Below are 12,186 nucleotides of genomic sequence, written 5' to 3' on the forward strand. Positions count from 1 at the left end.
ACAGGCAGGACACAGGAGGCAGGAGGCAAGCAATGCCCGCCTACCCAGCCCCGCCCTGCCCCCTGGGTACCCAGGGGGCTGACAGGCAGGAGCAGGAGACCTGAGCTCTCCCCTGGGGCCTGTTGCTTGGTGACATTCTTGCCTTGTTACAGCCCCTGGTCCCCCAAGAGCATGAGTGGGAAATTGCAGAGGCCTATTCAGGTGAGAATAGGGGCTCACACAGCTTAAACTGGCCTGAAAGGCCTGGGCCCATGCCGTCTGGAGACAGGAGAGAAGTGTGTGTGTGTGTGTGTGTGTGTGTGTGTGTGTGGTGGTGGGGGGGGGGGGGGGTGGTTGACACCCTCTTGCATTGATCTAGTAATTATCTGTGTTCTATAAAGCCCTGTTGTCCAGGGCAGTGGCCGCTAGCCATGTGTGGTCCTTGCACATGAAATAGAGTCAGTATGAGCTAAGATGGGCTTATAGGTATGACACACCCCAGGTTTCCCAGCTCTTAAGCAAGCACAAAAAAAAAAAAATGTCCAATTATCTCATTGATCACTTGGATGCTGGCCATAGATTAAAATGTTAGCTTGGATGCTCTCTTGGGTTAGATTAGATGTGCAAAGATGAATCCTGCCTTTTTTTTGTTTTTGTTGTTTTGTTTGTTTTGCATTTTGATGCACCAATCTAGGGAGACAGAAGCTACCAGCGAGGCTCATCCTAGAATTCTACAATAGAGTGCTGCTACAGAGGGTGTTGGTCTCACCCAAACATTTGCCAGATCATATGATATGGACCTGGGTTTTCTGCAGAGTTGTATGTGTGCCTGAAGCCCAGTATGGCAACGACATGTGCTTTCCTCTGTGTGTGTGTGTGTGTGTGTGTGTGTGTGTGTGTGTGTGTGCGCCAGGCATGTAGGAGATATGTGTGCAGTGTAGAATGCATGTGTGAGTGGATGATGTATGTAGAATCGATCATGTTTATTATAGGGTGCATGTGAAAACTATATGCATGAAGGGCGCGTTGTAGGGTAGAGTGGTATATGTAAAGCAGGCTGTGGAGAAGTGGATCTGTGTGTGAGTGTAAGTGGGTACAAACATGTTCACAGCATGATAGATGTAGGTTATGTATGGAGCTGTGAGGCACATGCGCGGAAAGCAATGTACACGGGGTGTGAGGTGCAGTGTGGGAGGCTGGGGAGTGTGAAGTGAGTGTGGAGAGAGTGTGAACACACCTCTACTCTGCATGTTCAGAGGACATGGTCCCTTCTGTGCTAGAGGAACCAGGGCAGGTCCCGGGCTCTGAGTCATGATCTCTGTATGATTAATTGTAGCCATTAGCCCCCTCTGGGCCAACAGGAAAATGGCACAAGAAAGCCCAGCAATTGTGGGGGTGGAAAGGCAAAGCTGTCTCCTGATGCTCAGCTCTGTCTGGGTCCTTGTCCCTGCTTGGGGGCCTGATTCTTGACCCTATGAGAGTGGACTCCACTCTTGCCTAGACACTCGTTCCGAGCTTGGTTCATCCGCCTTCCTCCCTTCCCACTCTCTAGCTTCCACCATGCAACCCTTCCAGGGGACGGGAACTTAGAAAGGAGACAGGGTCCACTGGGACACAGACACCCCGAGTCCCTTTTCTGTGCCCTGTCCTGTCCTCTGGAATGCCAAGCTGCCTGGGCCCCGGCCCAGACATGATGGCAGCTGCGAGATCTCAGAAAGATCTTGCACAATTAGTGGCCTCTGCACTCGATGACCACAGGCATTGATCCACTCAGCCTAGGGGAGGGGCTGGACACAGGAGGACAAGCATCTGAGGGCAAGAGCCTCAGATTCCCAAGATCTCAGAGCCTGAAGCCATGGCTGAGGTGTCTAGCCCTTGTCCTCTGCTTGTCCCCACAACAGAGACAGTAGGGACATACTTCCACGTAGATGCCATGAAGGTCTCACTGTTCCTGAGGGTCGGTATGTCACAGTACTACAGGCCCTCAGACTCTCAGGACCCTAGAGTCAGAGAGGCCTGGCTACTGTGGCTTGAAATCTAGGGGCACACAGAAGGGCAGATACAGGCCCTGAAATGTCCAACATATTCAGGTGGCGAAAATCAGCCCAAAGGTCGGAGAGTCAGGCTGGACAAAATCCAAGTCTTCCTGCCTGCTGTTGTCAAGATGTGTCACCTACCCCGACTGCCATCTCAGGCCTGACAAAGATGAGTTGTAGAGAGCAGAAAGATGTGAGTGTGAGGTGGCCCCTAATGCAATATGACTGGTGTCCTTATGTCAGGTTCATGGACCATGCCTCCAGAGGAATTACCATAGGATGGAGATAGAGCATGTTCAAATCCCAGAAACCTCACAGTTGAGACTTAAAATCTCATCCTGAGAATGGAAGGCACAGGACAAAGCTCTTCCTTGTTTCTGAGCCTGCCTCAGGAGCACGTGACACGGTCCCCAGGTGGTTACAGGTGGTCAGTCATGTAAGTTGTTACCTGTTATCTTTCCCCGTGCATACAATCCCCAGCCAACTGAACACACCTATCCTCCAAACCCCTCCCCAAGGTTTATAATGTCCCTGTTCACGAAATAAAGCACACCATCTATTCCATCAACGAGGCTCAGACTGGTCATTTATTCTGGGGAAAGAAGGGCTCCCCTCCTCCACAAAGAACTCACCACTGGACACACACACCTGCGCCCGGGTTTGACTTCTGGCCAGGCAGCCATAGTGGAACCGCCTTGGTTGCCACTATAGTTTACCCAGCTGCCAGAAGCCCAGTGCTCATCTTCAGGAGTAAGCTGCTGGCCGCAAAGCAGCTGCTCGATTCAAGTCGGGGCTCTTGGAGCCCCGAGCTTTGGATTAGCCCTGGAACCTACATTCTAGCTGTCACCGGATCAGGCACAGGCGTTTGCCTGTACCCTCTGTCGTTAAGATGGTGGTTTAACCAAAGGGCTGTAACACTGCGATTGCTGCTGCCTCAGCTTTGGAACTCCGAGTTTGCTGCCGTCCAGTACCAGCAATCTCATTAAAAGAGCTAACTGTAACATGGTGGGAAAACTCTTTTCCGCATCCCAGGTGAGATCAGAAGTCTTGTCACACTGATCTCATTCCATGTGCTGGGAACCAGAACCCAGGACTCCCAACTTCATCTGTTCCTCAGAAGCCTAGTGTGGAAGAAAGAAGCAGTGCCCTGGTGATGCTCAGCTGTGGTGGCAGGAGACTCAGAACCACATTCTTTAAGAAAAGAACTTGGAGACAGTCAGTCAGTCAGACAGACAGACAGACAGGCATGCACGCACGCACACATGCACACTGTTAGTGCAGGCAGAGAGATTAGGTGCTGTATCTACAGGCAAGGACACTACAGGTCAACAACCATTGGATTCTGAGGAAAGGCCTAGAATAGATTCTCCTCCAGCTCCAGGAGGAGACCCCTGAACCCATGGACACCTTGATCCTGAACTTGAAGCCTGAATCACTAGCAAGGCACACTTTTCCAATGCTGAGAACCTGTGGGCTCTCTCTCTCTCTCTCTCTCTCTCTCTCTCTCTCTCTCTCTCTCTCTCTCTCTCTCTCTCTCTCTCTCTGTTTCAACAGCCTCAGGGAATTCACCCAGGTTTAACAAACCAGGGCTGGGCATATGTTTTGCATTAAATCAAATGGGTAACCAACCTTTTCCCAGTGTACACATGCAGTGGGGTGCCCCTTCCCGGGCACATGTAATCATGGTGCCTCCTCCTGTGGCCAGTGTGAAGTAGGATGTCCTCTCCAAGGACCACATACAATAGGGGTTTCCTTCCAAGTTCTGAATGTATCAGTGTACCCCCTCTCAAGGGCCACATATGGCAGGGCACATACATAACAAGTTGCAATCATTATCCATAATCTAAAGAGCTAAGATACCCATCCTCCTCCTCTTCCTCCTCCTCCTCATCCTCCTCCTCCTCCTCCTCCTTTTTAATCGCGGACCTTCCTGCAATCGGATGATGTAAGCTGGGACAGTCCCTTGGGGACAGTGCAGGAAGTGGGAGAGTTGGTCTTTAGATGGATCAGAAGGGCCCACTTATCCCTGGAATACTGTGGAGGCGGGAGAACAATGAATAACTGGTGATGATACGATTCTATGGCAAGCACTCCTTTAAGGCTTATTTTTCCTTTAGTAAACTAAGATTTGGAGTACAAGATAATCTAATTCCCAAAAATGGCAGATGTTGGATGCTTCTACAACGTCCTGGCCATCTTGAGTAAAAGACTACCAGTTAAGCAGCCAGATGGACTGTCTTCGTGTCAGCCGTTTAAACACTCTCTGTACAACTTGAGGAAGCTAACCTGGCAATCCCAGATGCTTGCTAACAAAGGCTCATGCCAGCTCCCAGAAGGCAACGTTTGTTTCAGCTGCATCTGTTTCCAGCACTTTGCATTGGACTTGGTCAACTCTAGATGAGCATGCAGCCATTTGCACCCGGGCTGGAAGGGTAGCACCTCCCGAAATGATGCCACTGGAAGGCCTGTGATCAGTACAAAGACAGTCTTTTGTTTGCAAATACCAGCACCACACTCACTCCTTGTCTATGTAAGCAAGATATTCAGCTCACTTTTCCAGTCAGCCGGGAGACACCTTCCTGTGTGGCCCTCGGTTTTGTGACTTTAAGTCCAATAAGACGAGTTTCTTGAGCGAGTCTCCTTCTCTCTCTCTCTCTCTCTCTCTCTCTCTCTCTCTCTCTCTCTCTCTCTCTCTCTGCCTGTTTTTGATCCTTATCATTAATAGAATTGGCTGATAGCACAAAGAGAAGACAGCGGGACAGCAGCAGCTACAGAGGTAGCAGCTGGGTGACAGCAGCAGCAGCAGGCAGCATCCATGACAAGAGAAGTCAGGGAACAAGAGTGGCTGGAGCAGAAATGACGGAGAACAAGGGTGACAGAGTCCGTGAAGGGTGTAAAAGGGTGGAAGATGAGAAACGGCAAGTCCTGACCCCTGGGCAAGTTCAAGGGAGCTGCCCAGTATGGGCACCACATGTTTTATTTGCTGTAGGCCAGTCACTGTGACTGAGGAGCCTCCCGCTCTGGGCCTATAATAATGATTGTGACAGGACAGAGGGTCCCAGCACCCCAGGCCTATAGAAGAGCTGTAACAGAAGATAGTGCCAATTGATGCTTTTCATTGCTAGGTACTGCTACCATTCAGTGGTGCTGAAGGCGAAGGGTTGCAATAGCTATGCAGGGGTGGCTGAGGCCCAGAGCTTAAGCATCAGGCTTGAGCATCTAATCTCCAAAGCTTAGAGCCATGGGGTCCCTTGCACTCAGAGCTGGGAGCTATAAGCCTCTAGGTTCACTATGCAGTCTATAAGTCTTGAGCACTCCAGGGCCCAGAACAGCCAACACTGAAATGGGAGCATAGCCAGCTGAGCGGTAACATCTTCAATTGCATCTACATCTGTTTCCTATTAGTCTTATCCACACTTAGGCACACACTGTTGCCAGGCATCCACATACTTTGGGCTGGTAGACACCCCCATACCCTGAAGTGGGCAGGGAGGAGACTCCCCAATGGGCTGAGCCTCTCTAGAATCCTCTGTGGTGAAGACGCTAATTATATGTCCAGGAGGATGGCGGTAAGACAAAGGGCTGTACACGAATGGTTTAGCATAACAGTAGTATGTTCCATCTCAGTCCTAATGCCCAGAAGTCTCCAATTGGGCTGTAGCAGCCCCAAGGTGCAGGTGTGCCCCTCCTGCCTCTCGTGGCTGCTGGCAGAACCTGGCACATGGGCCTCAGGCAGAGAGTTCAAAATGTCCAAGGGATCTGGGTTTAATGGCCAACATTTTCATTTTGTTGATCTTTACAGTCTGCAGCCAGAGCTCCACTAGAAACAGAGATCAGCTTGGCTCCTTCCCCTAGGTGACCCGGCCAAGGTCATCCATCCACACTCAGTTCTCCAAGGAGACCCCTCCCCTCTATTAGCCATAGACCTTCTCTTCTGTTCCCGCAACTGTCTCTCACACAGAAGAGGCGCCATAACCGGAAGCCTAGTGATGACAGGAGGACCCGGGAACCGTGCCAGCGCCTTCTAAGTGGCTGTTACACATCACTCTTGTTATTCGGAGCCCCCATGGTTGCTGTCTCCATGAGCATCCAGGTATGGGAATCCCAGCTGCACAAGCATCATTATCACAGTGAGAGAATTTTCTTGCCAGCTGCTTTGCTCAGTTCCTGGAAGCTCAATCTGCCCCTTGCTGGAGAAGGTATCAGGATCCATCAGGCAGGGACACCCATCTGATCCCTGGAGTTGACCACCACCAAGAGCATCTCAGGATATGCCAGCTCCTCTGACAGTCATCATTTAGTATGAGGGCCACAGCAGGAACCTCAGTAAACCCACTGGTAAATAATTGTATGGTAGGCTGGCCTCAGGTGGGCTCACAAACACACCCTGTCACTAAGTCCGCTGGACACTGATGTAGAAAAGAGAGCAGTGGTGGGGGAGGGCTCTTTTTAGAAAACTGAGGAGTATGCTAATGAAGGGGGCCCTTTACCTACTTCTGAGACTGTAGACCAGTCTTCCGAGCCACCAGAAACTAGAATCTAGGATCTTCTTTTTGGTCCCGTTACTCCACATCATAGACAAGAAAACTGAGGCTCCCAGAGGTCAAATGGGACAGGCCTGGTGGGAACACAGTGCCTTGAGTAAGGGTGGTGGCAGCTAAGATGGCAGATCTGAGAGGAGGAGGATGTGGCCCCCAGCTTACCTTCGGTGTATGTCATACCTCCTAAAAAGAGCCCTTGGGATTCTCCCTCAGAATGCTTGGTGCAGATACACAAAGGAATTAAGAGACTAGAAAGGGTGAGGAGGGGCAACAGAGCCCATGTGGTATCCCCATGAGGGTTGCAAAGCAGACAAGAGCACCAACAGAAAGCAGTGAGTTGGGTGCCAGTGTCCTACCTCTACCATCCCTGGGTTACCTGGTCACAGTTCTGTCCCCTCCCATGGCTCCATCCAGCACTCTTTTAGTACATCACATGTACTTAATTACTTTATCCTCATGACAGTCCTGGTATCATCTGAACAAGGAAACTGAGGCACAAGAGAAGCTTTGGCATCCATTTAAGGGCATAGCTGTCAGGAGCTGGAGCCAGAACATTGTACAGGCTGCCCCACAAGGCTAGGGCCACTGTCTCGCTCAGCCCCAGCCCTCAAGGGCTGCAAGGATAGATAGCATCTGCTTCCCTTTCCTCAGTCACCTTGCATCTGCCTTGCACATCACCACCCTCTGTAAACAGAGTGTTGACTAAACAAATGAATGGAATTGCTATTCCTTTGTCAAGTCTTTCCAAGCCTCACTTAACTTGAGCTGAGCACCCTCAAAGGCCCTTCCAGCATCTTTCCTCCCGGTTGAGCAGTCTCCTTGTGCTTCCTAACATCCTAACAAGGTCTTGTGCCAGGAATGAGGACAGGCTGATGAGTGTTGACTACTTGTCTGCACCCTCTATGGTCACTCCTTCAGCATGAGGCTGAGGCCTCTGGGGACACTCCAGCCCTGGGGCTAGCACCAATGGCATGCCTACACCTGTGTGCATGCCCACATGAGGCCAGGTGCACAGAGGGGTGGAGAATCTGGCCTCTCCACCAGCTGCTCTCTCCCCCTCCACACCCCGGTTTCCTTGAATCAAGGGTACCTCCTGGCATCCTGAGCCCCAGGTCTCAAGCAGCCTCACTTCCTGCTTTGCTTTCTCAAGGCCCCCAATGGGTGTGTCACATCCCTGGTGTCGGAAAATGTCAGCAGTGGGGCTGCCCCAGGCCTGCCCCAGGAATCAGGCTCAGAGCTACCAGTCAGCTTTAAATTTCATCAACACTCCTCTGTCTACAGTAAACTCATCATGGCAGGGTATGTGGCAGCGTCCTCTTAGGTCCCAGAAGCTGCCATGTTTGCCTCAGTAGGTTCTTGTCACATGGTCTGAGATAACTTGCTGGCACATGCCTTACAGAGTGTTGACAATCTGGACCAGTGGCAGTGTCACATAACAACACAGTCCACATCCTTTCCCTGAAGTGTTCTAGCTACATGACCTGGAGCAAGCCATCAAATCATGAGTTCAAGTCTCATCTGTAAAATGGGATGAAACAAACAAGCAAGCAAGCAAGCAAAGCACATATGTAAGGCTGAAGCAGGGCTGGAGAGATGGCTCAGTGGTTAAGAGCACTGCCTGCTCTTCCAAAGGACCCAGGTTCAATTCCCAGCACCCACATGGTAGCTCACAACTGTCTGTAACTCCAAGATCTGACACTCCCACACCAATGGACATAAATTAAAATTAAATAAAATATAAAAAAATAAGGCTGAAGCACATTAATAACGCAATGCTTTAAGCAAAGATCCTTCAGAAGAAATGCCTTAACTCAAGAGGGGAAACTCAGAGGGCTGCCCAGAAATGGGAGTTCCTGAGTGAGGTTCTGAGGGATCTTTAGGAGTCTGTGAGTGGACTGCTTGAAGAGAAGGCTGTTTCAACCTCAGAGATCAACAGGTGACAATGGAAATCAGTTATTTCTAGTTTCTGTTTGTAGCCACTTCCAATGCCAGCCTTGAACTCCGGAGGTGACAGACACATGGCCCCAGCATCACACCAGCTACCAAGCGGTACCTAGAGCTGCAGACTGAGGACTGAGGGTGACTTGGAATCAGCCTAGTCTGAGTTCCTAGTGCACCGATGGGCATGGGGCACAGAGCTGATTACAGCTCCCCAGGGTCCCCAAGTCAAGGACAGTGACATTGAAGAACCCAGTCTTCTCCTGATGACAATAGGGTGTCTTTGGAGTCAAACCAGGAGGTGGTATGGCTACAGGTGACTCTTAGTGACACTGTCCAGGGTGGAAGGTTTTGGTCCTAACTTGCAATCCATGGCTAAAAGCAGGGCAGCTATGAGTGTCACCCAACACAAAAGTGTTTTAAGCAAAAGCGCATTATGTGATTTGTCTTTTAAAACCCCCCAAAACCTCAATTGTGTAGGTTTTTTTGGGGGGAAAGGGTTGGTTTTGGTTTTTTGAGATAAGGTTTCTCGGTGTAGCCTTGGCTGTGCTGGATTCGATTTGTAGACCAGGCTGGCTTGCCTCTGCCTCCCCCTTCCAAAGTGTTGGGATTATAGGTGTGTGCCACCGCACCCAACTGGTTGTGTGATTGATTTTTAAGTGTAGATTTTGTAGATTGCATCATGTTGCAATGTCAAAAAATGCACATGCCTGGTAGAAAGATGGGCTGTGGAGACAAGTGAGGCAGTTGCTGCTTGTGCCTGTCCTGTGGGATGCTGGCTGTCTGGTAGGAGGCAATGAACACAGGGAGCCTCCAGTCACAGGGAGGAGGGTGGAGTCCAAAGATGTTTCCCCTGACTGTCAGCCTCACCCTTAGCCCCACATCCTGGCCAGTCGTGCTGTGGGAAGGGTTTCTCTCCCTCTTGCAGCGTAGTGGGCGTTGCATCTTTTTCTTTTTTTGAGATTGGCTACCAGGAGGCTGAGACGGTGCCTGGTTTTCTGCCTCCAGACAAGTGTGCACTTAGGAAGTCCACAGGCCAAGGAGCCTGGAGCACAGAATCTCTACCCAGTAGCCACACTTCTCAACTACCCCCAGCCTCAGTTTCCTCATCTGCAAAGTGGGAAGCAAGTTCTGCCTCTGCTCGAGGGCGTGGAGCTGATATGCTTTGTGTGTGTGTGTGTGTGTGTGTGTGTGTGTGTGTGTGTGTGTGTGTGTGTGTAGACAGAGGGAGTTGGCTGATTTGTGGGGGCTTCTGGGGGAGTTTGTTTGTTGGGACAGAGGCTTGTCACATAGTCCAGACTGGCCTGGAACTCACTACATGGACCAGGCTACCTTCAAACCTGAGATCCCCCTGTCTTAGCACCCCACTACTGGGGTTCAGGGATGAGCCACCATCCTGCCTCCAGTGTGCTTTGTTGTTTTGGTTTTACTTTTGATTTCCTGGGCTTTCTTCTGTTGACCCAGCCATCATGATGAGTCAGGCCAGGCTGGATTTCTGTTTTAGACTTGAGCCAACTATTTCCACCATAATTTGCCTGGAAACCTGGGTTCTGGGGGTTGCTTAGAGTGAGGACTAGAGCAGAGATGGGACTTGGGGAAGAAAGGAACATGTCAACAAAAAGGAGATGGGAGAGGCCTGAAGCCTCCTTCTCCAGCCCCCTCCTTGTGCTCCCATCCCCCTCCCCTCCATTGCGCCTGGATGCTTCCTGCTTCCCGCTCTGCACCCTGCACCCGACAGTCTCCAGAGGCTCGGATGTGCCTGCTCCCCAGCTGGTGCTTTTCCCCTGAAATCTGATCCTGGCGGTCCTGGCAACCCCCGTTCCCTGGACTACCCTGCCAGCTGCTTCCTCCTGGCCCAGCTCCCAAGATCTCCATCCGATGTGCAGTGATGCTGGCCACCTCCACCTCCACCTGTATGGTGGCCCCTTTCTCCACGCACATCCAGATCAGGCCTCTCACCAGACACAGGGAACAGCTGGGCTTCTGGCTTCCTGGCTTCCTGGCTTCCTGGGACCCTGGGACCCTTGCTCACTGTACTCTCAGCTTTCCAGGCTGCACCATCTAGCTCAGCATCTGCTCTCCCTGCCTGGAGAATCAACCAGGGAATGTGAAGAGCTCTTTTTGTACAAGGAAACTGAGAGGCAGCGTGACCCAGACACGTTGCTAGGTGCCAGCTCTCATGACTTGGGGGCTGTCCCAGACACAGTACTGCAAACTCTAAAGCTGCATCCACCCTCTGGTGGAAGGAAGGCTATGATTAATGTCTGCCATGCATAGGTGCAATTGATTAGCAATGTCTGCCAGGTATGGGTGCAATTGATTAGTAGTGTCTGCCATGCCTAAGTATAATCAGTTTAACAATATCTGCCATACGTGCAGCTCCATGAATGCTAGAGATTGCTGACTAGTGTTTCTCAAGACACTGCAAAAATTCTGATAGCTGATAGGTGATCACTAAATGGCCTAGACAGAGACAGACAGACAGACAGAGAGAAAGGCAAATAGATGGATGATAGATTAATGCATGATCTGTTGGAACACTTGCCCAAGCCAAGAGGTGGGGATTTAAGAGATGTTGGAGCAGCCTGTGGTGGCACTCACCTCTAATCCCAGCACTCAGGAGGCAGAGGCAGGTGGATCTCTGTGAATTCATGGCCAGCCTGGTCTACAGAGAGAGAGTTCTAGGACAGCCAAGGCTACACAGAGAAACCCTGCCTGGGGGGGGGGGATAATGGGGGGGGGGAGGTTGGAGCATATCTGTGCACAGAAACCTAATTCCTATAAATGACAAAGATCTTCTTAGCAGCCCTGCTTTCTTCACAGAGGACGTTTCCCTCAATCTCAAGCGGCATCGCCCTTCTAACCTGAGATGGCCAAGTTCCACTGGCATTGACATGAACACTATCCTGCTTTCCTCTCTTTCTTGCAGTGCCGGGATGAAATGGACTGGGCAGCACCCTGCCACTAGGCTCCACCCCCAGATCAGAGTCACACAAAGTTTTATTGTGTCTGCTTTTTACAATCACCTTTTATTTATAGGAAGATTGGGTTTTCCAGCCACAGAAGCGATATGAAGGGGGGAAAAAATCTGTAAACAAGTGTATTTAAACAAACAAAAATGAAAGTGTTGCAAAACTTTCCAGGAAATAATTACAAAGACCTTATGCACAGAGCAGAGAGAGAGAGAGAGAGATGATGAGAGGGAGGGGAAGGAGAGAGAGCGAGGCTGAGGAGAGAGAGAGGGAGGAAGAGAGAGGAGGAGGATGAGAGAGAGAGAGAGAGAGAGAGAGAGAGAGAACTGAATCCTTCCCAGATCTCTTTTGCAGAAAAAAATAAGTTGCATTTCTGTTTGAAAGCTAAGGCAAGAGAATGCTGAAGTTTTGCCCGTTTGCCTGGGTGCGGTACACAAGCAAGAGCATGGATGCAGAGCCCGGGGCTAATCCATCGCTGAGACAGAGGGGGCTGGTGACAGACAGCATCCTGTGGCAAGAGGGGATGTGTGGGGTTTCATAGGGAAGGAAGCAGGGCTTCTGACCCCTGGCAGGTAGGAGAATACGGGACCTGAACTTCCTTTTAACTGGCCCATCTCTTCTTGCTAAGCCTAGGGGCCTTGCCCCCAAGCACCTGATCCCATGACTCCTGGTTGAGTGATAATCTGATTGCCTAGATCAGGAGGAGCTTCTGCAACAGAG

This window comes from Acomys russatus, chromosome 17 (assembly GCF_903995435.1).
Source record: "Acomys russatus chromosome 17, mAcoRus1.1, whole genome shotgun sequence".
NCBI classification, from domain to species: Eukaryota; Metazoa; Chordata; class Mammalia; order Rodentia; family Muridae; genus Acomys; species Acomys russatus.